The sequence below is a fragment of the Pleurodeles waltl genome, chromosome 5 (assembly GCF_031143425.1).
Source record: "Pleurodeles waltl isolate 20211129_DDA chromosome 5, aPleWal1.hap1.20221129, whole genome shotgun sequence".
Classification (NCBI taxonomy): Eukaryota; Metazoa; Chordata; class Amphibia; order Caudata; family Salamandridae; genus Pleurodeles; species Pleurodeles waltl.
Window position 1 is genome coordinate 1,092,192,186 of NC_090444.1, and position 24,925 is coordinate 1,092,217,110.

Below are 24,925 nucleotides of genomic sequence, written 5' to 3' on the forward strand. Positions count from 1 at the left end.
AGCCTGACTGCTTTTTTGTGCCTAGCTACCCAGGGTTAAACATAGGTTAATTTAGTGACTTTTTGTGGTTCACCCTGCAAGGGATTGTGGCTGTTGCTTGAGCAGGGTTCACACCTCAGTCAACCAACAACCCAGTTTCTCACAGCTATCAATAACATGTGGGAGGATGCCTTGAAACCAATCATGGTGTTCTTGATATGTTAGTGGCATTTCTAGATATAGATAAGCTCTGTATTGTACAGACGGGTTTGCCAAAGTGTATGTATGGAAAGTATTTATATTTGCATCAACTGCACGAACGTGACTCATGAATAGAACATTTCTGTTCTAAATGCATTGTGTACCTCTACCATGAAAGTAACATCTCCACCCCCATTAGCAAGCCCATTTGCTATTAAGTAGTGTGTGACAGGTTGTCTACAATTTATAGGAATTACCACTGGTTATGGTTGTGCTATATTTAAAGGGTAAAATTCAGAGATCGAAACACCAAATGGGAACTCCTTTTAAAGTTCAAGCGTGTATACCCTACAGACTAAGTACTACCTATTTAGCTGAGGGAATGTTTCCTAACACCAAGGATGTCTCTGTAGAAAGGTAATTAGTAGGCCTGCAGGGAGTGGAGTTGCACTATGCAGAACTTTGTGGAGTAGTAAAAAAACTATTTTGCGCTATGTGGAGTTCTGTGGGCAGGCTGAGTTTCCCCATCACATCCATTAGCATTGAGTTTTTTGTCAAAAGCAATGTGAAGTGAGTCCTTGCATTCAAATTGCACGCGAGTGACACCACAGGGTCTCCATGGGCACTGTCATCTGGTTTTCTTACTCTGTTCATGGTGCTGGGCCTGTTTTTTTATTTTTTTTAATCCATTTCTAATTCATCTACACCTCCTAATTAATCTACCCCTCATTTTTGTTTATTCTATTAGTGAGTATTTTTGTGTGTCTATTTGTACTTTTTTTCATTTTTTTGTGCTTTTCATGAGTTTTTTTATTTTTGTTTATTTTTCCACCAAGTGACATGGCAGAGTAGGGCAGGGAACAGGGGAGCTGCGGTGCAAGGCCCCCTTGAACAGCAAGCAGCTGCCGCTGACTCTGCGGATTGCGGCACCATCAGGGTGTGGAGTCCTGGGCTATTTTTTGTGAGGTAGAAGTGACCAAACTGGATTTTCATGTGCCGTGCCACCTCCCCTCCAAGCTTACAGCAGGTGATAGGCCTGGCAGCAAGTACCCCCTGCGGAAGCATCAGATGTATTGGTGGAGGGGAGCACAGGTGTGTGTGCCGCACAATTCAGGTCCAGCGCACCACCAGCCACTGGCGCACCGCTGGTCTGATATCGTCGACTGGGAGCAGGACTTGCTTAACCTGCTAGGAGTTGAGATTCTGGAGCTCAGTGAGTATTAACTATATTTGTTGTGTTTGTGTTTTTTCCGAATAGCATGCTACTCACACCTAGATGTAAGTTACGTTTAGTTTATGTTAAGAATATTGTTATTGATCCAGTTTAAGCCAAGCAGGTGCTAAGTGCCACCTCATCATACTCGTCGACACTTACTTTGGCTGAATATTTAACCATAGTGAATTAGTGATATCAGTGAGTTAGCGTTCTCTATGACTTTTTTTATGTAGCTCGTACAGTCCCAAACAATTTCACACTGTGTAGTACTAGAATGCATCTACATATTGCAAAAAAAGGGGACTGAGTTGGTTCATCAAGGGGGTTGAGATTAAACTGAGAATAGAATCAAAGATCACTCATTGCAATGCATTGGTTCCAAATGTATTTTTGGTTAAGGACATTTGAAATAGGGATTTTTAGGAGAATAGCAAACTCAACAATAATCAAAAACCAGTGCCATAGGTGATCTAATTTAGATAAGTACAATGTTACTGCTTTTGTCTGTTATAATTGTTTTGTGCAGATTAAGTGTACCAATAATCTATTTTTTATCTTCTTTATTTCTTGCATCAGCACCCAAGGGCAAAAAAGAGAGGCAGCATAGAGGGGGTCCGGCAAGAGCTGGGGAGGAGGCACTGACCACCAGTGCCAATGTTGAGAGCTCCACTCATCCCAGTATGACCTATTACTTATTATTATTATTTCCCTAACTTTTACCTCTGCCCACTTTTATACTACATTTGATTAAACCTTTTTTTAATACTGTCTCCTTTTTTTAAAAGTCCCCAATCCAAATTTTGTTTGATTCCTCTTATCCCTGCATTATCTTTTTTTTCCTTATTTCATGTTTTTTTTTGGTAGCTGACTTTTTCCGGTCTGTACTACTCTGTAGATTTTTCTGCATTGTTGGAAAATCTTTTCCTCTCCCCTGTATATATATATTTTTGGTACTGAAGACTAAGAATAGATTTTTGGTGCTCTGCTGTCTACTGTGAAGATTGCAGACCCACGTAAGCTAGTATTATAATTAATAATATTCATCATGCATGTTTGTTGATAAGGTTTTCTTTTTCTTGCTCAAAAAGATAATGGCATGGGCACTGCAGGGGCCCCCGTAAGCGGGCCCCATTTAGAATTTCAGTGTCTGCTTAGCAGACACTGAAATTCGCGACTGGTGCTACTGCACCCGTCGCACCCCTTCCACTCCGCCGGCTCCATTCGGAGCCGGCTTCCTCGTGGAAGGATGTTTCCCGCTGGGCTGGCGGGCGGCCTTTTGGCGGTCGCCCGCCAGCCCAGTGGGAAACCCAGAATGACCGCCGCGGTCTTTTGACCGCGGTACGGTCTTCTGGCGGTTCCCGCTTGGCGGGCGGCGAATCAGGCCCTATATGTCTTTCATTGACCATTACTGTTCCACCCCTTCATTGTGCTTCAATGATTCAGAGTTATCGTCATCATAGGCTATAGCTCAGCCCCTCCATTATGAATAGTTTTTGGCTTGCTTGACTACCTGGCTTTTCTAACATTCTGAACCAACAAAATGCCCATGGTGATATTTTTGATAGAAGATACTGCAGTGCTGCTGTCAGGATGAAAAGGATTGTGGACTTACTTCTGTGAACAGAATGGGTGATTTCCCCTGATATTCACTGGGCTCACAGGAGTCCCTTTCTGACATAACTCTCTACTTGCAGCCTCCCCCTGAGAGTTGGGCAGAGTGGTTGAGAAATCCGGTAGACACTCCCCTATCTTCCATTCCCAAGCAAGTGACGGATGTAGAGAGGTCGTGGGATTGGAGGAAGGAACCGCAAGATAGCAGGAGCTGACTCTTTAAAGCAGGAGAAACATCTGCCAGAATTGAGTTTGTTGGGATAGACGCGTAAGACAATGAGAAGGAGAGATCGGGATCCATCCACTGAACAAAAGAAAGAGTATCTGAGGATACCGACACACCAGAGGAGGAGCAGAAGATGGACCACTTGTGGAGAGAAGAGCAAGAGGAGTCTGTGGTGCCTGGAGCCCTCAGGCAATCTACAGCACCCAGACAGGGTACGGACGAGAAGACAGGAACATCAGGAGGCCACCTTCTTCAGGAGATGCCCAGCCGAGTTTATGGAGTGACATGGCTTACCCAGGTACGTGATAGCCCCTCGACAGGCACGGGAAGGGGAGAAGGGGTACTTAGTTAGGAGACAGTCACCTCCCTTAAGTGGAAGTCCCGAGACACGCTATTCGGAAGTCTGGCTAATAGACTTCCCTCCTTTATTTTCGATTCCTTTCTTTCTCGTTTTGAACTGAACTGCCCCATTAATGAAAGATACTCAGTAAATTATTTCTATTTGTGCTATAGTTTCCAATTTTAGAGCCAAAGTTGCTCTATTGTAGAGAAAAAGAGCACTATAATAAACATTAGGCACAATAGAATGGTGCTCTAATGTATACATGTGGTGGTGGTAGCACTAGAAATGTGAGATACAAGTGGTGAATGTTCCTCACTTACCACTACACTTATACCCACTCAAACCATAAACGTACAATTACCTGAGGTCTTTTTCTTTTATCTACGGGCACATTCTAAACCGGTGGTCTCAACACCTGGCAAGACTGAAAGAGAAAAGAAAACTGGAAGAACAATCAACTGCTTTATCCCTTATAAATGGAAACACAGAGAATAAACAAATGTAAACTATACCAATTCCTGTGATATTTCACACCCTATTGGACAGCTGCTAACCAAAATGTATTGATGTATTTCAATTGTATTTTTATGCATTAGTGGGGGAACCATATCTGTCATTAAAAAAAATCATATGTTTTTTTCAAGCCACACCGACCACCAGTGCCGCCGGTTCAAGTGCTGCTGCAAGAGGAATGTCAATTGGAGGGGGTGAAGCGACGGCAGGGACATACGGTGGTAAGTCACATTGCTTTCTTATTGACAATTACTATTATACTCACTACCTAGAAGGGTGTCATTGTGACGTGTGATCATGAACCCAACTTTACCAGTGACAGCGGTAGTTGAGTTATGACCTTTTCTATCTGCAAACCTCCACATAATATACCCTAAAAATGATGGCTGGATAGAAACAGAAAAGAACAGAAGGTTAAAAGAAAGGATGGGTGAAATGAGATAAACGAAATAATGCATGGATAGATTAAAGGATGCATGAGTGAGTTTTGGTAAATTTAGGGATGGGTGAACTGCAACTCCGCCGGCTCCATTCGAAGCCGGCATCCTCGTTGCAGGGGCATTTCCGCTGGGCCGGCGGGCGCTCTTTTGGAGAGCGCCCGCCGGCCCAGCGGAAATGTAAGAATGGCCGCCGCGGTCTTTTGACCGCGGTGCGGTCATTTGTCGGCGGGACTTTGGCGGGCGGCCTCGGCCGCCCGCCATAGTCAGAATCAGGCCCATGGTGTGTTTCCCTTGCCCACTCAGTCACCTCTTAGTACTTTACTCCTTTATTCTTTCCTAAGTTCTTCTGTCCCAGCCTACCAAAAAAATGAAAATTCCATTCTTGGCATGTGCCACATTTCTATGGCCATGTGAAGTGATTCCTAAATATATTTCATTGTTTCCCATTACAGATCTGTTTTACACCTGTTCAGATTTTTCTCTCTAAACGTTTGTATATTAAAGTGACTGAACAAGCCAAAGCATAGGCACATGACAAACCAGTGATCAGAGACAACCCTCTATTATATAGCAAAAGCTCTAACTACCCACCTAACCCCCTGTGGTAGAGTAAGTCAAGTTTCCTTTCCTTACTACCAGCAAATGAATTTGTCGGAAATAATTCGTGGTGTTGGGCGAGGCCAGTGAGTAAAATGGGACTACGTGCCTGATTTGATTTCAAGTTTGGTGTAAAAGATACTCTGTGACAAACATACGAAATACAATCTATATATTCCATTCCTTTCCTTGTAGTGCAATGCATTGTTTTCCCTACTGTCTTCTTACAGCAAACAGGATAATAATGTCCACATTTTATACATGACGTGTGAGGTGTAGTATCTTATTTATTCTTCATCTGCCTCTTTGGAGTCAGGGTAGAATGTGAAAAGCATTTGGAGAAGAGCGGACCCACTAAAGTTAATGATAGATAATTGTCAACTACAGCTGCCCTAGCTGCAGACAGTAGCAAAGTATCAAAAAAGCTGGCAAGAATACCTCCATTAATTTAGTAGCACAACAACTTGTACTCCATAGTATATAATGCTATCCTCATAAATAAGAGGTCATTCATTTTTATTTTTCCACTCAAAGTGTTTGTTTAGGTACTAGAAAAGCCATTAAAAGAAAAACAATAAATCACTTTTTTTTTAATCTGGTGTTCTCCTGTCTTAATTCTTTTGTGCCAGACAGTCAGTGCTTTTTATGTAAGGCATGTGTGGATTAAAAAAATAAATATTGGCCCTGTGACTCGACTAATCATAATCACAAATTCCAATGGCGTTAGGGGGCCAGCAATGTACTGTTTCTGCGCCACAGCTACTTAATTTTAAACAAGTGTTTGCAAAGAGCATTGTTTACAATTCATCTTTTTTCTTTTTGTTTTTCTTGATATAGCTACTACTGCTGGTCCACCAGCACCGCACACCAGGCAGGGGATAGTGGCCCTTCTCTGTTAGCAGAGGCTGGAACCATCTAGGCTGAATACCCGTGGCTGGTGGCTCAGGAGGATAAGGAGACGGAAATATAAGCTGCCTCTGACCCTGGCCCCAGTTCAGCAAGCTGGCAACAGCCTCCCAGCCATTCCATTGCCAACGCAGCTGGCAGTTGCCAGCTGCCAGCTGCCAGGAATTGCTGCCATCTCGTCCCAAGCTGACATGTAGAGGACATTGTTGTGGCCCATCGTGCAGCAGCTGGACTGCCTAGAGAGGCAGGTGGAGAGCCGGCTACATAGGATCGAGCAGAGCCTGAACCGGCTTCAGCCCCATAACAACAGTGCCCTCTTCTGGGCCCTGTAGGAAGTTGGCTCTGTATGCACTATTTCAAAGTAAGGAATAGTATGCACAGAGTCCAAGGGTTCCCCTTAGAGGTAAGATAGTGGCAAAAAGAGATAATACTAATGCTCTATTTTGTGGTAGTGTGGTCGAGCAGTAGGCTTATCAAAGGAGTAGTGTTAAGCATTTGTTGTACATACACACAGGCAATAAATGAGGAACACACACTCAGAGACAAATCCAGGCCAATTTGTTATAGAAAAATATCTTTTCTTAGTTTATTTTAAGAACCACAGGTTCAAATTCTACATGTAATATCTCATTTGAAAGGTATTGCAGGTAAGTACTTTAGGAACTTTGAATAATCACAGTAGCATATATACTTTTTACATAAAACACAATCAGCTGTTTTAAAAGTGGACACAGTGCAATTTTCACAGTTCCTGGGGGAGGTAAAGTAATGTTAGTTTTTGCAGGTAAGTAAACCACCTACTGGGTTAAGATTGGGGTCCAAGGTAGCCCACCGTTGGGGGTTCAGAGCAACCCCAAAGTCACCACACCAGCAGCTCAGGGCCGGTCAGGTGCAGAGTTCAAAGTGGTGCCCAAAACGCATAGGCTTCAATGGAGAGAAGGGGGTGCCCCGGTTCCGCTCTGCTAGCAGGTAAGTACCCACGTCTTCGGAGGGCAGACCAGGGGGGTTTTGTAGGGCACCGGGGGGGACACAAGTCCACACAGAAAGTACACCCTCAGCAGCGTGGGGGCGGCCGGGTGCAGTGTGCAAACAAGGGTCGGGTTCGCAGTGTAAATCAATGGGAGACCAAGGGGTCTCTTCAGCGGTGCAGGCAGGCAAAGGGGGGGCTCCTCGGGGTAGCCACCACCTGGGCACAGGAGAGGGCCTCCTGGGGGTCACTCCTGCACTGAAGTTCCGATCCTTCAGGTGCTGGGGGCTGCGGGTGCAGGGTCTTTTCCAGCCGTCGGGATTTTTAGAGTCAGGCAGTCGCGGTCAGGGGGAGCCTCGGGATTCCCTCTGCAGGCGTCGCTGTGGGGGCTCAGGGGGGACAACTTTGGTTACTCACAGTCTCAGAGTCGCCGGAGGGTCCTCCCTGAGGTGTTGTTTCTCCACCAGTCGAGTCGGGGTCGCCGGGTGCAGTGTTGCAAGTCTCACGCTTCTTGCGGGGATTGCAGGGGTCTTTAAATCTGCTCCTCTGAAACAAAGTTGCAGTCTTTTTGGAGCAGGGCCACTGTCCTCGGGAGTTTCTTGTTCCTCTTGAAGCAGGGCAGTCCTCTGAGGATTCAGAGGTCGCTGGTCCTGGAGAAAGCGTCGCTGGAGCAGGTTTCTTTAGAAGGCAGGAGACAGGCCGGTAGGACTGGGGCCAAAGCAGTTGGTGTCTTCTTTCTTCTTCTGCAGGGGTTTTTCAGCTCAGCAGTCTTCTTCTTCGTTAAATTGCAGGAATCTAAATCTTTAGGTTCAGGGAAGCCCTTAAATACTAAATTTAAGGGCGTGTTTAGGTCTGGGGGGTCAGTAGCCAATGGCTACTAGCCCTGAGGGTGGGTACACCCTCTTTGTGCCTCCTCCCAAGGGGAGGGGGTCACATTCCTATCCCTATTGGGGGAATCCTCCATCTGAAAGTTAGAGTCACCTCAGCTCAGGACACCTTAGGGGCTGACCTGACTGGCCAGTGACTCCTCCTTGTTATTCTCATTATCTCCTCCGGCCTTGCCGCCAAAAGTGGGGCCGTGGCCGGAGGGGGCGGGCAACTCCACTAGCTGGAGTGCCCTGCGGTGCTGGAACAAAGGGGGTAAGCCTTTGAGGCTCACCGCCAGGTGTTACAGCTCCTGCCTGGGGGAGGTGATAGCATCTCCAACCAGTGCAGGCTTTGTTACAGGCCACAGAGTGACAAAGGCACTCTCCCCATGTGGCCAGCAACATGTCTCAAGTGTGGCAGGCTGCTAGAACCAGTCAGCCTACACGGGTAGTTGGATTAGGTTTCAGGGGGCACCTCTAAGGTGCCCTCTGGGGTGAATTTTACAATAAAATGTACACTGGCATCAGTGTGCATTTATTGTGCTGAGAAGTTTGATACCAAATTTCCCAGTTTTCAGTGTAGCCATTATGGTGCTGTGGAGTCCGTGTTTGACAGACTCCCAGACCATATACTCTTATGGCTACCCTGCACTTACAATGTCTAAGGTTTGGCTTAGACACTGTAGGGGCACAGTGCTCATGCACTGGTGCCCTCACCTATGGTATAGTGCACCCTGCCTTAGGGCTGTAAGGCCTACTAGAGGGGTGACTTATCTATACTGCATAGGCAGTGTGAGGTTGGCATGGCACCCTGAGGGGAGTGCCATGTCAACTTACTCGTTTTGTTCTCACCAGCACACACAAGCTGGCAAGCAGTGTGTCTGTGCTGAGTGAGGGGTCCCTAGGGTGGCATAAGATATGCTGCAGCCCTTAGAGACCTTCCCTGGCATCAGGGCCCTTGGTACCAGGGGTACCCGTTACAAGGGACTTACCAGGATGCCAGGGTGTGCCAATTGTGGAATCAAAAGTACAGGTTAGGGAAAGAACACTGGTGCTGGGGCCTGGTTAGCAGGCCTCAGCACACTTTCAATTCAAAACATAGCATCAGCAAAGGCAAAAAGTCAGGGGGTAACCATGCCAAGGAGGCATTTCCTTACAGGCCCTCTTTTAAAAAAAATTGTTTTGGTGGGAGGGACTTGTTGTGGGTGGAGGGGTGGCAAGGAAGTTGGGACTGAGTTTTGGACTTTAGACTTTCGTTGGAGACTTTTGTTACAGACATTTGACTTGTGGGGATGGGGCCATTTGTTTGGGAAATGGGGTGGGCCTGTTGTGGGTGGAATAGGTGTGAGTTATATTTGTAAAAAATAAAAAGGGGATCATTTATTTTACTTGATTTATACCTCAAATGTTTATTTTGGTGTTTTAGTTTGCGCTACTGTCTTTTAGAGTAGCCTGTTTTTTTAAATCTACTGCCCTCTGTAACTATATTGACCAATAGGGGATGATTGTTATTGCCTATTATGCCTACAAAAACCTATATACAAACAACATCTTCAGTGGAAATTAATTATTAATTAAACAAGTTCACATCAATCCATAGTTCTTCTCCTACCTGAATACATGAAGTGATAACTAATAATATCTCAGTCTTCTTACCGCAGGGTGTTTCCCAAGGTGGCATCTTAAGGGGCTAGTAGTAGTAGTAGTAGTAGTAGCAGGCTAATGTGCTAGAAGGGAAGACACAAGGTGCCATACCACCTATGCAAGGGTTATTCATCACTGTCAACTTTTAGAAGTCTGAGACCAGACTACCACAATAACAACATGTGAAAAACAACAAGCAAAACCAACTTCTTCTGAGCAATGGGGAGCTAAATTTAAAAAAATAAACTTAGGAAATAAAATCCTCAAGTAAAGAGAAGTAGGATCAGAATCAGGAGTATTTGGATGAGGTTAACCTTAATAATGATGTTGACGGGGCTGGTGTAGAATATTACTCAGGTAATAGAAGGTCATGCAGTGAGTTGATGTCACTTTCACCACATCTCCCCCAGCAAGTGTGTGAATCATTTATGGTGTAAAATTGATTGCCACACCTCAACAAATCACACAGCCCAGTCGAAGAGGGTAAATGAAAGGATGGGGAAAAGGGATTTAGGAAAGGTGTGACAAAGACAAACACTACACAAAAGAAACTACAACAATAATAATCATTATCAGGGTGCTGAGCAGCACACCATCATCAATCTGCTGTGGAAGGAAACAATAAAGGTATGACACAGTTCAGTTAAATGCATTGCAAACAGTCCATCTGCCCCAGAGAGACCCAAGATGGCATACCTTTAAATGTTATGATTTCTAGGTTTGAAATATACAAATTATGCAGGATTGAAGATAACCCACCCATTTTTAAAAATTGATTGTTAAAAGTTAAAAGGAAAATGATACTTTATTGCCTAATTGAGTAGTGAGTCTCAATTTTTCTTGGAATGTCCATCACTCTTGGGTGCCTGGCTGAACCTGTCCAGTAGGTAAACAGGAGTGACGAGCTTTCACCAAGTGTTGTTTGTGCAGAATGGGCTAGGAGAAGGCCTACATTTTGAAAAACAGTAACTGTATTATACAGTCAAGGAGAAGGAGAAATGGGCGCAAGGTAAGCTTCATGAGGAGTCAGGAGTGTACCAAGATGACTCAGAGCAAGAACATAAAGAAGATTTTCATGTTTGAGTCAGCAATGCAGCACGTGCACCCTCAGCAGCATTTCCCAAATCAACGCATTAGGCCTCAGAGTCTTTACCATCATCATGGTTTCTCTTTGAAGTTGATAAGTTTCTCCTTCTAGCTGTTGAGGTGATCACGCCCTGAATCCTTCCATTCTTCTCCTCCTTTTCCTGATTCTGAGTAACTCAGTCCTAGTCCCAAACCAAATGAGGTGTACCTGTGTAGTACACTGCTATTGAAGAACAAATAGAGAAACAGCATTAGAGTAGTTTGTGTAGATTTGTGTTTGATAACTAAAGTGGCTGGTCTTTTCTGTGAAGAACTAGAAAAAAGGAGTATACTCTGCAGGTAAATTTCACTAAGTTTGTAAAGCCAATCACTTTTAGGAAAAAATTATCACCGATCAGCCCCAAAACATTGCAAATCATTAAAATCAAGTTTACAAATTTAAATTTGTTGAACTCCCTCTCTCACTATCAGCCACCACATACATTATCAACCATCACTCACAATCACTCAATATATCACCATTCATTGGTGCAATAGTTAGTCATTACCTCTTCCAATCCAAGCACAGTGGTTGATGCAAAATATATTCTCCTCTTTGATGGTAGCAACACATTGGAATGTGGCATTGGCACTTGCAGTCTTTTAATGAATGATTTTCTTGGGCGGCCCAGCTAGATGATGTGAAAAATCAAAAAGGATAGACAATGGCATGTAAGGAAGGCAGGCATTGCCTCAAAAACCCTGAAGGGAATGTGGAGGCTTCCGAGCTGCAGATGGGTCCAACTCCAATCTGGCCATATATATGATTATTATAAATGGTGGGGCAGCATACATGTGACACAAGCAAAGTTTCACTAGCTATTTTTCTTTACAAAGAAAGAAGTTCAACAAGAAATAATTAAAATGTTCTATGGTGGCAACCGCATACCATGGGAAGTAGAGTTTGTCCTCAAACGCAGGTGATTCACCCAGAAGTTGGTCCGCAAACACACTGGATTCTGGCCAGTTATCTACTTCAACTTCTTGTGGTGTTTCAGGAAGTATATTGAGGTGGTATAAAATGCTGGGTCATTTTGATCATTGTTAATCTTTCCACATTTTGAGGAGAGAGACTGGTCCTTCTCACTGTAACAACTGTGCCAGGTGCACTAAACACACATTCAGCAAACACACTGGCCACAGGACAACCAGTTACTTTATTTCCAGCCTGCTGGGCTGTGGTCATTGCCACATCTTTCCATACAAATACATCAATGAGTTTTGATCCACATTCCCCTCTTTTGGGACATCCAGATACTCCTGGAACATCCTCTGAAGTGTCATTGGTGATGTCACTTGCTCAACCTCTTTTGCCTTCAACTCTGCACTGGACTTAAGACCTGCCACTTGAAACCAAGCAGATGCAGAGGTTGGGTCAGATTCTTCTGATGCTGTAGTTACTGTTGTACTTGTTGCTGGTTTTGGATGCTGTGACGCAAGACTACCCTCTCTGAAAGTTGAAGGTGGCACCCCAGAACGGCAATGAAGGACTCTAAGTGCCAGCTGTTCTTCTTCTAGTTCTCCATCTTGTCCATCTTGTTCAAAAATCTACCTCTTGTATTTTAAAACATCCCCTTCAGAAAAAGGAATGAAAGGGGGAAGAATTTTACTGTGGTGTGCATCAAATAGGGTGGCACAGATGTATTCTTTGGACTTGCTAATGTCATTTTGCAGCCTTGCATTACAAGTCCAGTGATCGCTAGGCTCTAAACACAGGCATGTTTTTCTGAGTTTTCATTCAAATCTCTGAGTGCACACCTTTCAGACAGCTTTTTTAAAGGCTCCTGTAGCAGATGCAACAACATGATAGCTTGGTCCGTTGTGCTGTCCTCCTTGCTAACTTCCCATAGGAAAACCTCAAAAGGAAGCAGTATCTGTGTCAGGCATTTGACTAGGACTCATTTGTCCGCATCCATGGTCAAAGCTTTCCCAATTGCATCCCCTCCTCTTCAAATGACATGGTCATTGATCTGTCTGTACTGCTCAAACAGACGTCGCAACATATAATAGGTTGAGTTCCACGGTGTTGGCACCTCCTGTATCAGGGTTTTGAATGGTGCTCTGTTATCGCGCTCAATAATCTGAAACTGCTTCCGGGCTTTGAAAGAATGGCTGAAATGAGTGCAGACTCATCTGCAGGTTGTCAATATGCTGCTGGCTTTGTTTTCTTTTTTTAGAAAGTCTTGCACAACCAGGTAGATTCAGTGTGCCAAACACAGGACCCTGAAATAGTCACTGTTTGCCATAGCCTTGACTATATTAGTGCCAATGTCTGTGGCAACAAATCCAAATTGGTGACCTCTGTTTCAGAGACCTTGCTATTTAATTCAGCCAAGATGTTTGCAGATGTATGTGATTTCTCCATGGTGAACATGGCTACTGTGGCATGCCGCCAAATGCTCTTAAAATTCTCTTCAGATTCAAGACCTGTAGATAGCTTTCGTTTTACCCTTGCTAAAGAGATCCAGTGTGGAGTGATGCACATGTAATCAGTAGCCTGACAACTGGTCCACATGTCTGTTGCCAGGTGGATAGTGTCGACAACATTTTGCTGCAAAGTTTGTCCAACCAATTGCAGCACATCGTGATGCAGCTCTTGAACAGCAATTCTGGAAAAATAGGTCCGACTTGGAACCTTCTATTTTGGCTGCAGGCTGCCACAAACTACAAGAATCCCACTCCTTCCCCAAAAGAAAAAGGGAGGAGGTCCAGCTCTAAAACTTTTGCCAGCTTCCCATTATACAAAGTGCCATATGTGTGGTTGCGATCATCGGGCTCTTTCTGCCTAAACATGCCCGTAATAGTAGCCTGGATTTTCTTCTTTTCTCTGGGCCACTGACGCAGGTGGCTTTTGAGATGCTGGTGGTGGTAGACTCAATATGTATCGTGGTGCAGTCACCGTATGCTGTAGTGTCTCCACCTGACTCTTCCTGTGCCATTGTGAGGTCGCTGAAGCAGGTGATTCTGGCACACTGTTAGGAACAGGGCTGCTTTACGTGAGGATGTCACCATCTTCTTCTTCACCTTCCATTGCGAATCGACCAGTTGTAGTAGATGTTTCCCGGTTCTCCTCACCTTTACTCTGTGACCACGTTCAACCATGTATTTTAAGGTGCTCCTCCCACTAGATTGCACAATGTTTTTTTTATATGAGCACATCTGGCCTCTAGTACCATAATGTGAACTAGGCTTACCTTGACAAACACTTGTGTGGCAAATGGAGCATATGGCCATGTTCTCCTCCTGTTTTCTAATCATAAAAAAGTCCCAAACTGGGGAGGAAGACTTTATTACTGGACCACTGCCAATGCCTTAAAAAGAACTGGTGGTAGGTGGGTGTGAAGTGTATACTTCTACTGAGTTATGGGTTGGTGCAGGTATATGCTAGGGCCTTATAAATATGGGAACTGGCAGTGCTGCCTGTGTCATGTCCCTCGGAGAAGGTTAGATGATAATGCCGGCCTCCTCTGTGCCAGCTTCCACAATGTCTAGCTCGTCGTCAACATCCTCCACACCATCATTTCTTTCCATGATTCTATGGCTTTCTAGAACTTTTCTTTTCCTTTGCTTCTCCTGGCATCTCCCGGACTCTGCCAGGGTCCACAACATGTCCCTATCATCGTCACCAGAAGTGATGCTTGGAGAAGATGGTGGAGTAGTAACCTTCCTTTTTCTTGGTTGAGGTCTGGGAGCAATGGATTATAAAAGAGGACGTTCTTGCTCGGCCTCAAATCTCTTCTGCTTGCGCAGCTTAGTACCACTCCCAAATGAGTGCTTTAAGATGGCCCCAAGAAAAGTGGTCAGTGAGAAGAGGAAGCTTTCCATCAGTGGTGTGCCGACCTCAACCTTTTTGGGGAGATGTGTGCCTGCCATACCGGCCTTTGGGGAGGAACCTGGGAGCAGCACTCCTTTATCTACCGCACCACCCTAATATATGCCCAAGACCATGTCTGTCAGTGAGGCAGTCACTCCAATCATAGCGATGCCGACAAGCAGTGATGTTGAATTGGAATTTTCCCTTTTGGCAATTATTTCAGAAAACAGAGCAAAGTGAATAGCAGCCGCAGCCAGCAGTAGTAGATCTTCCTGAAGTTAGAGCAGAACAGGGGGCCAACATCCTGTCGAGCAAGAATCTCCTCTTTTATAATCAGTGGCTCCCAGATCTCAAGCAACCAAGCAAGAAAAACATGTACTTAGTGAAACGTGGCATTGTTGCAGGTTGAAATAGTACAGACAAATGCAATGTTAGTTGGACTGGGTACTTATATTATAAATAGCAATTTAATCAAACATTGTAAAGTCAAACCACACTACCACACTGTAGGAGGTTGGCCCTCTATGTAGTGTGCAAAACTGGGTACACTGTTCAGGGGGTCCAGGCAACTACACATTGGTTTACAGAGGTACAAATTAGACCACGAAAACTCCAATTTTTAAGATAGCTGCTCAAGCAGTTAGGCTAATGCAGGAGAAGTGCTAAGCATTTGTCATACTCTCAAAATCAATCATGCACCACACACACTCAATGAACTTGAGACCAGAATTTCTAAAAATACTTCAGACGTTTATTTAATTTTTAAGACCAAAATGGTTAAGATACGTTAAGTACTTTTTTGAGTTATAATTTTTCAAAGTTTTAATAAAGTTAGTCTTTCTGCGTGTAATTAATCACCATAGGAATAAATGGAAGGCCACGTAGAAAAATGCAGATAAAATCACAAAGGTTAGTTACCACTCTCTTCTTTTGTAGGATGGTGGATGAGGTTGGTGGGCACACCGTGCCAGCTGGAGAGTCTCAGGTGGCTCCTGGTGGCAGGAACAGTGCTGGAAAGTCTCTTGGCACAGGGCTACTTGGAGGGGCCACCTGTAAAAGGAGCTGGTGTGCAGGTTTAAACGTGGTGCCTTTTGGTCCCCTTGGGCAGTCGAGGTTGCAAGGGGTTAGGGACCCATGGCACACAGCAGGTTCCATGATGCAGGGCTCAGGGGGGCCGGATGCATGGTGAGTTGGAGATCTTGGAAACTATGCGCAATGGAACCCTTTGGAGCTGGAGGTAAGTCTTCTTCTGGGGGCCTTATGGGATGACGAGGACACTCTGGTGGGAAATCCAGTGTGTTCCTTAAGTCCCTTAACTGGGGCTTCCTCCTGGTCCAGTTGCAGCTCTGAGTGATCTGTTTTTGCTGTTGTCTGATGTGCACTGACCAATACCTGGGGTATTGGCACAACGCGGCCATGGGAGGGTGCAATGCCACCAAAGTTGACACACTTGTAGGTCCCATCTGGGCTGTTGTTGGTGTGTCATCAGGTCCAGCTGCAACTTCCAGTTGCAGAGATATCATCCAGTCGATGAAGTGACACTCGCTGGTTTGCTGGTTCCTTGTAGGTTTCTTTGGTTTCTTGAGTTGTGCCTCTACTCAGGAGGGAGATCTCGGGCTGTGTGCAAACCCTGGAGGTCCTCTAGGTCTTTTGAGGTTGGTCCAGTGGTCAGCTCCTCCACAGCAGTGCTTGTCAAGACTCTGGTGCAGCAAGCAGGGGTCTTAGAGCCTCTTCTGGTGCAGCAGGTCCTCTGTTCTCATCCTGTCTGGTTCTTTTGTGCTGTCTTCTTTTCTTCCTGATGAATCAAACTTCTTGGTCTGAGGGGGCCCACTAAATACTGAATTTAGTTTGCATTTTAGGAGAAAGCTGTTAGTGTCCAATGTGACACTTACCCTTGGGTGGCTACACCCACTACGGTGACCACTTCCTGTGGAAGGGCACTACCCTATACCTCATTGGCGATTTTCCTGCCATCCAACATGGAAGAAATTTAAATGGAGAGTCCACTTCATCTGCAAGTCCCTATGGATGGTCCAGGCTCAGTGAGACCCCTCATCCTACCCTTTGTGTGGATTCCCGTTTTTGCTCCAAACAAAAGTGGGAGTTGACAAAGGGGAAAGCCATCTGATGCTAGCAGCAGGCATGGGGTCTTGAGTTTCAAGGATGGTAGCCTTTTGAAGCTCACCACCAGAAGAGTGCACATTCCTGAGGGAAGGGGTGTTACATCCTCCACCCAGAAAGGTAATTGTATTACAAATCAGAGAGAAAGGGCTCTTCCCCATTGTTTCTATGTTAGCTGTCTGGAGGTGGCATGCTGGATGGACCTAGTCAGCAACCATGCCAGTTCGGTTAACTTTTGCAGGGGACACCTCTAGGGTGACCCCTGGGCACATTTAGGGATAAATCCAGTACTGGTACCAGTTTGTATTTATCTTCCTGAGTTGTTTGATACCAAACAACCCAGGGTGCAGAGTGGCCATCATGTAGCTGGGGAAGTCGTGTTTGACCAATGTCCAGTACATGTACTTAAAATGACTGCTCTGTTCACTCACTATGTCTCATGTTTAGCAAGGACACAGTGGGGGCATATTGCTCATTCAATTATGCCCTCACATATAATATTGTGCACCCTGCCTTAGGGCTAGAAGGCCTGCCAGAGGGGTGACTTAGCCATAACATATGCAGTGTAGGTTAGACAGGGCACACAGGGAGTGTGCAATGTTGAATTTGTCTTTTTAGGTTTGCCCCAGAAAACTCAGCCTGCAAGGGCAGTGTTGGGTGCATCTGGGTGCAGGACCCAGAGGGTGGCACAATCAGTGCTGCTCCCTCAGGAACCTACCCCTAATATCCCATGCTCTGGGTATTGGTTTACCCATTTACTAGGGATTTACAGTGATATTTAAGAGTGTATCCAATTGTGCCAAGCATCACAACAGATTTAGGAAAAGAGCTCTGGCCCAGGGATCCTGGTTAGCAGGAGCCCTGGGCACTACAATTTCTAGGACATCTCAACATCAGGCAAAAAGTGGAGGGCAAACCATGCAAAAAAGGCCTCCTCTCACACACACCATAACATTTAATTTCAAATCAGGCGGCACAACATGCAGATATATTTCATTGCTTTATCTCGATCTGTTTTAAAGGAGACACTTGTGGTAGTCAGAGAGTAGTGCATGGGTAAATGAAATATTCTTTAAAAAACCTATGGTGGCAAGGTAGTCTAGTGGAAATGGAATAATAATTAAAAAAATGAATTATGCTGCTGATTTGTCTGTAATGCTCCACAGCCAGGGTGTCCAGGAGGAAATGGAATTATTATACATCTAAAGAAACCGAATGCTGTACAGCGGCTGTGCAACTTTGCTAGATAGATGGATGGAGGAATGGATGTGTATGGATGGATAGATCAAGACAAAATACAGAATAAAATAAAATACAATTTAAAAAAATTAAAGTAAAATCAAAATGAAAATAAAAAACAATAAATTAAATAAATAAATTGAATTAAAATAAAAAATATATAAAAATGAAATAAAAAATGAAAATAGATTTTTTTTTTTTTAAATATAATCCTAAAATCAACAAATGATCAATAATTAATGATCTTTGCATGTAAGCCCATGGCAAAGACACAGTGGCTGGATGCAGAAAACATCTCCCAGCTGCATGGTAAAACAACAATAAGGAGCAAAGAGGCATGGCAAACAAAGAACACATTAAAGCCTATGGCAAAGGGGCACTGATGAGATGGACAAAATGGCTGGCAGCCACATGGTCAAACAACAACAGCAAGGAGCAAGGAGGCATGGGGAACAAGGAAGAACCAATGAAAGCCTGTGGCAAACATACACTGGCTCGATGCACAAAGTGGCTGCCAGCCACATAGTATACCAACAAGGAGCAAGGAGGCATGGCAAACAAAGAACAGTGCAAGCCTCTGGCAAAGGGACACTGGCTGGATGGACAAAATGGCCAATAGCCACATGGTCAAACAACATCTGTTAAATTTGTACCTGACCAACTCTAGTAGCACCATTTCATGCGATTCCTATTATGGTAATAAAACTGCGTGTTTAGGAATGCAGCATCACTGAGTGTAGGAGGCTAAGTCAACCCACACCACTTTTGAAACTGTTGGCCTAACTCCAGGCTATCCGGCAGTGACTCACTCAACCCTAGAAAGGAAAAGGTTATTTTTGCAACTTAAACTTAACACTCTGACTCCCCAGGGAAGTTGTGGTGAACAGATCACACCCCTTTTGCTTAGTTACCCGGAGAATCACACTTGCCAAGGCAGAACACAAGATGCAAACTGGATTTCAATGCATTTATTTGAACAATTGCATTCTAGTATAAATGGAATGATCTGCACTAATAAGGTAGATGAAACTTAGCACAGTAATCACCATCACAACCAGTGTACAGAAGATCAATAACCCAATCATGTTGTATGTTTCTAGAGAGCCTAGATAATTCTTCCTACACCCTATGTCTAGGTCAGAGAGGATACCAGTGGTAACCCTTCAACCTGTTTCAACCGCATACCCAAATGTGATAGCAAGAGTCTGCCTGTTGTCTGGCAATGCTCTTTGGGAAGCTGAAGAGCCAGCATCAGGATAAGCGAAGCTGTCAGTAGAATGATGTGCATCCCAGGACAGCCATGACTGGAATGCCCTCTTCCCCCCGTGGGTCCATGTGTTGTTTATATAACGCATACAGAGTTCTAAGAACAGGCCTGACATACTGATGTGTCTAGCAGATCCGGACTGACTCCTGAGCTCCTGGAGTGGCAATATGAAGTAGTATATTTAGTACTGTACATGGCAGCCTTGTGCAAGGCACAGAGTGCACTGTGTCTAAAGGGCTGATAAACTGTGCAAAGCAAACAACTATGGGCCAGATTTACAAGGCCTAGCGCCTCCTTGCACCACACTAGTCATTTTTTTTATGCTAATGTGGCTCAAGGAGCCAATTTTTGCTGCTCCATATTTACAAAGCCACTTTGCGACCCCTTGTGTCACATTATGCATGCGTCAGGCATAATGTAAGCAAGAGGGGCGTTCCGGCGTTAGGAGGCCTGCAAAAATGACGCAGTAAGATCTACAAGATTTCACTGCACCATTATTGGCATAATTTTTATGGGCTCCTCAAAGTAAGCGTTAAAATGACACACCCATATTAACCTATTTGCCTCCTTGCACTTTGCTCCACTAGTAACAACATTTTTGATGCTAGTGAAGCAAAGCGCCACCAACAGGGTAAAAATTCTGACGCTATTGACCTAATGACTGCCATGGTGCACCGTATTGTAAATACAGCGCACCCATGGTGTCGTTAGGTGGGGCGACGAAAGAAAACTGGTGCATCAGTGCTGATGCACCAGTTTCTTGTAATTCTGCCCCTGTGTCTTCTAGGAAAGAAGCTGTGCTTAAAATTTAAAAACAAGGAGCTAAAAGCTTGATATGATAAAAAATAAATGAAATTGCTGAAATGTGTTTACTTGTAAAAGACACAGGGTATGGGCCTAATGATAAAAAAGGGTGCCCCAACTTGGTGCTATTGGAAACCCACAATACTGCTAGAGTGAGTCTTGTGTCTGCATGTGAGAATATGTTCCCTTCTGAAATGTATTAACACTGGTGGCACTTCCACACAAAGATTTCACCAAATGCTGCTCATCAACTTGCCAACCAAAGACATGAAGACAAACAAAAAGCAACAAACAATTCACATTGGCATCATTTTGATGTTGCAGCTCCAAGCTCATTGCCATGAAAGCTGCCACCTACTTGCTGATAGTATATGATGCAAAAGCAGAAACATAGGCTATGATTAGGGCTCCCAGATGTCTGTGTTTCATTTTTACAGCTAACCATAGACAAAAAATAATGTGTTATTTTTCTGTATGTATTTCTAAAAGCAGAAAATACCGATAATGTTCCTCCTTCGGCAACTCTCTATGCTGTCATTCATGAATTCCAGGCAAACCACTGAACAGATTCACAGCATGAGAAACTACAAAACTGGGTGAAATGTCATTAAATCACTGTAGGTGTCAACATTTATTTTTTGTATAATACTAAAATGTTCATATAGGTGTATTGTGCCATTATATTTGGCTATTTAATATGATAGAGCCCAGCAAGGATCAAAATATAAGTGCATATTTTTATGGTTAAATTAATGTGGAAGTATTGAAGTTCCAACTTCATTTATTCAAAAAACACAGTATAAATATGGATAAATACCAATAAGATGACCAACAAACACATATGAATAAATACAGATGGAAATGTTCAAAAATATATATCATAAAACCAGAGTCCTAATTATGATATGCTCAAATTCCCAAATCAAGACATTTTGCATCAGCTTGTTCTGTTTAGTTTCATTCTATCCCTTTGTATTATTCACAAACCTAAATGTGGGAGGAACCTCTGGGAGTGACTGAAAAATGGAGAATGCTTAATATTAAATGGACTGAAGTATAGAAAAAAGGGATGGATGGAATACGTGAATTAATCTCAGTCACTGATAATTACTCAGGCAGCCTCCCAATCCATCATTACTTTGCACACCATATTACTTCAGTTTGGACCCAGCTATATGCGAGTCACTATTGACCCTGCTCCAATGGGAACAGTCCATCCCAAAACTGTCAAGCCAGGTCTACCCTGAACAGAAGCAAGCCACGGTCAGTTTTGTCCTAGTTATGGGCCCATCAGCCAAGTACAGCTTGGTTTGAGTGATGAATGAACTGGGATATGGCCCTGAGTAATTACTATTGGCTGAGATTAATTCAAGCATTCCATTTATCATTTTTTATATACTTTAATATTAAATAGAAGCAAGTTAATGAGGGGGTAAGGACAGGCTTAGGGAGAGGAAGAGAGGAGTTTAAGGAGAAACATGCAAATACAAATGCTCACCCACAAAAAGTAAATAAAGTAGTAAATGTACTCTAAATCAACCTTGCAGTATGTCCAGAACCCTTATTCCCACATGGCCACTCACAGGTACTGCAACACACTCTTGTAGAGAACAATGGAGGCACAACACCCCAAAGTAATTAATGTTAAATAAAATCTATTCCGAATTTTAACATCTATCTATTTATCTATTTTATGTTAAAAGTTGTATTTGTTTTAAAATTACTTTTGCTTAAATTTCTATTAAAAAATAAAATGAATTAAACAAATAGGTTTTATAATAATGTACTACATAATACCTATATAAATATAATTTTAAAGGTGAGATTTTATTAAACGTATTCTAAATAGAAATATTTATAAATTACATTAAAACATTTTATATACTGAATTGATTTTAAAACATTAAGTTTAAAGAGTTGATGGACTCTAATTTTTTGTATTGTTTTCGAGCTAGGTTAATTATATTTAGTTTAATGAAATGTATTGTTTCCAATAAAATATTTCTAATATTTTTAAATACTTGTTGAGACCTCCAAATATGTGTGAAAAATGGTCAATAGTAACTTTACAACTGTAAAACCTGTTGTAGAAAGTCCCACTTCAAGGCCTGAGGGTGAGTAGACATGTAAGTATGAAGTTTATAATACATTTACTCTGAGAAATGGCGAAAGGCAAGGAAGTGTAAATTTAAGCATAGGTAGATAGGTAGATGCATGTGTAAATGTTCTGGTATGACTAGGCCCTCCTTTCATCCTTTGTCTGAATGAAAAACACAGAAGGAGGTCTTCTTCAGAGTGAACCTCCGTCCTTCACAATGCACCAAACATGCCAAGTAGGAAAAACAAGGAGAAATGAAAACATTTCCCTTTGTTACAACTGCCTCGATGAGGCATGCAATTTAGATCAAGCCCCTGTCTGCCATTTTTCTTAGGTACGTATTTGGGTCAAAAGCCATGGTTGGCAGCATGGGAATGCCCATGTATAGCCATGGAATACCCCCATGACACACACTAATGCAAAGCAGCGCATTGCACAACTTTGCATTACTTTGAGAAAGTAGCTATCCAATGTAAGGGTGCCAAGCTATATTTTAAAGTTAAGGTTCCTTTAGGGGCTGCAGCATTCCTGTCAGCCTGTAGAGCACAGTCAAATTTGTAGCTAATGCCCTTGCCCTGTCAGAAGCACCCAAAACCATAATATGCACATTTTGTTGGCCTCACAAGGGCTGATGGGGCACTCCTTTGCAACAGTGGATAGGGTCAGTGGCACTGCGTTTCTGCTGAAGTCATTGACAAAGGTTGAAGACCTCCACTCCACAGGAGGAACCAGCACAGAATATGGAGGAAAACCACCAAAAATGCAGTTAACTGGACTCTGTTGTAATCCCATCACCTCCCAAAGTTTCATGTGAGGACATCTGGTGCCTGATTAGCACAACTGCAACTTATGAGCTTCACTGTAATCTCACCACTAAAGCCTCCTTCAAGGATACCTGGACCCAGATGTATTGAGCCTTTACAATGGCATTGCTTATTTGGGATTTACATAGGCATGCATGGCTTGATTTGTGTGGCTTTGGGTGGCTTTGTAAAGAAATGTCAAATAACACAGCACAATTCACTGTGTTGCATTACATTTAATAGAGGTAGGTGTTGCATTGGTGGAGCATGGGTGTTCCTGTGCATCCACTCATGGATTTCATGCAATTCCAAATCTTCTAAGGTTTATAAAGCTGGAATTTCATGATATCAGTGCACTTCCCCAGAGGTAGCCATTAGGTATGACATATGGGAGGCACGGGGGCACACACACACACACACACACACACACACACACACACACTCACTTACACCCATGCATTCACAGGCAGACATACACACATATCCAAATACAACACTCACAAATACATATACATTCATACATACATACACACACCAGTCAATAAAAACAGCACTTACCTGCTGCAGCTCTTGGGGAAGGAAGCCTCAGAGGTGCCAGGAGGGTTGGAACTGCTGCCTTTCCTCATTGGCTGACTTTAGGCAGCAGTCCCAACCTCACCACAGAGTAGGATGGTGTCAGAGAGAATGCTGACCCCAGCCACTCTATGATGAGGTCAGTGATAGACTCTCAGCTCTGGGCACTTCAGGGCTTGAAAATGAAGCGCCCCGATATGAGGCTATCACAGACTCTCTCCCTCTTCATGAGGGGGATGGCCTCAAGGACCTTTGCTGAGTTGAGAAGGGCACACCTACAAGAGCAGTGACATCCTCAGCCCAGCAAAGTTCAGCTCAGGCAGCCAGGATCCTGCACATTTAATGCATGTCTTGGTCTTGGCTGTCTGACCTGAAAATAAAGAGTGTCTGTCAGGCTGACCTTTGCTTAGCCTGACAGACATTCTTTATCTCCAAAAGGTGTGGGGCGTGAACCCTCCGCTTTTAAGGACGAGCCGCTGCTGCCTCCACCCCAGAGAGGTGTAACAAGAAAAACATGCTTATCCAAGTCAGAAGTTAATTTGTGACATTGGGAGCCAGTGGAGCCCACCAGAATTTATGTAAGGGAACCAGGATTCTTTTGGTCCCTCAAGCAACAGCTTCTGAAACATCTTCCTAGCCCAGCACGCCTGTTACAGCATTGCTCAAGCTAAGCATTGGTTGCAGCTAACTCCATTTGTGTCTCACCAGTGATGCTTATTGTGTGATGTTACATCACTAGGGTAGAATTGGGGCTCCTGACTCTTATCTCTATTTAACTTCAGGTGCTACTGTACAGTGAGATGGTGTCTTGTCCAGCTGCTGTGGAACTCCACTCTGCACTTTGCTGGTATGCTTGAGGAATTTATTTTATTTTATAGATTTAGTGGGGTATGTTACTTTGATATTTCTAACGTCAAGCATCATTGTGCAGTTGGAACACTCTGCCATCCCAACTGCTTTGGGGACACCCTACTTTCTCTCTGTTTCTGCACAAGTTACAACCCCTCTCTTAGAAATGAAGGTCTGTCTTTTAGCTGCAGAGTGATCTATATAGCAAAGCATCGAGTACCACCCCACACATGCACACAAGCCATGCATACTTTCCTACATGCACGCATACAGCTTATACACACCACACACAGGCACATCCATGTTCATGCAAACACACGCACTAAAGGAATTCTTCCTAGGTATTTTGATCAGCACCAGAAATCTAGGAGTACATATCCTCCCAAGTTGACATCTCTCCCCCCCCCCTCCTGAACAAGAGAGATTCCAGATACCCCTATTAAATATCTCCTTCCAGGGCACCGGTGGCTCACTGTTTTGGTAACTGGACATCTGTGACGAGGACTCCTGAGAGATGGTCTGAAATGGAAGTGGATGGATGGATGGATGGATGGGTGGATGGATGAATGGATGGATGGATGTGCTAGAGGGGGATTTCCTACACCTCATTCTCCTGATATACTCATTAAACAAACCTCCCTCACTGGTCATATGGATATTTGGAGTCGACAAAGAGTAAGGAGCTATCATCAGCATAAAAGCACAATCATTTATTAAATGTTT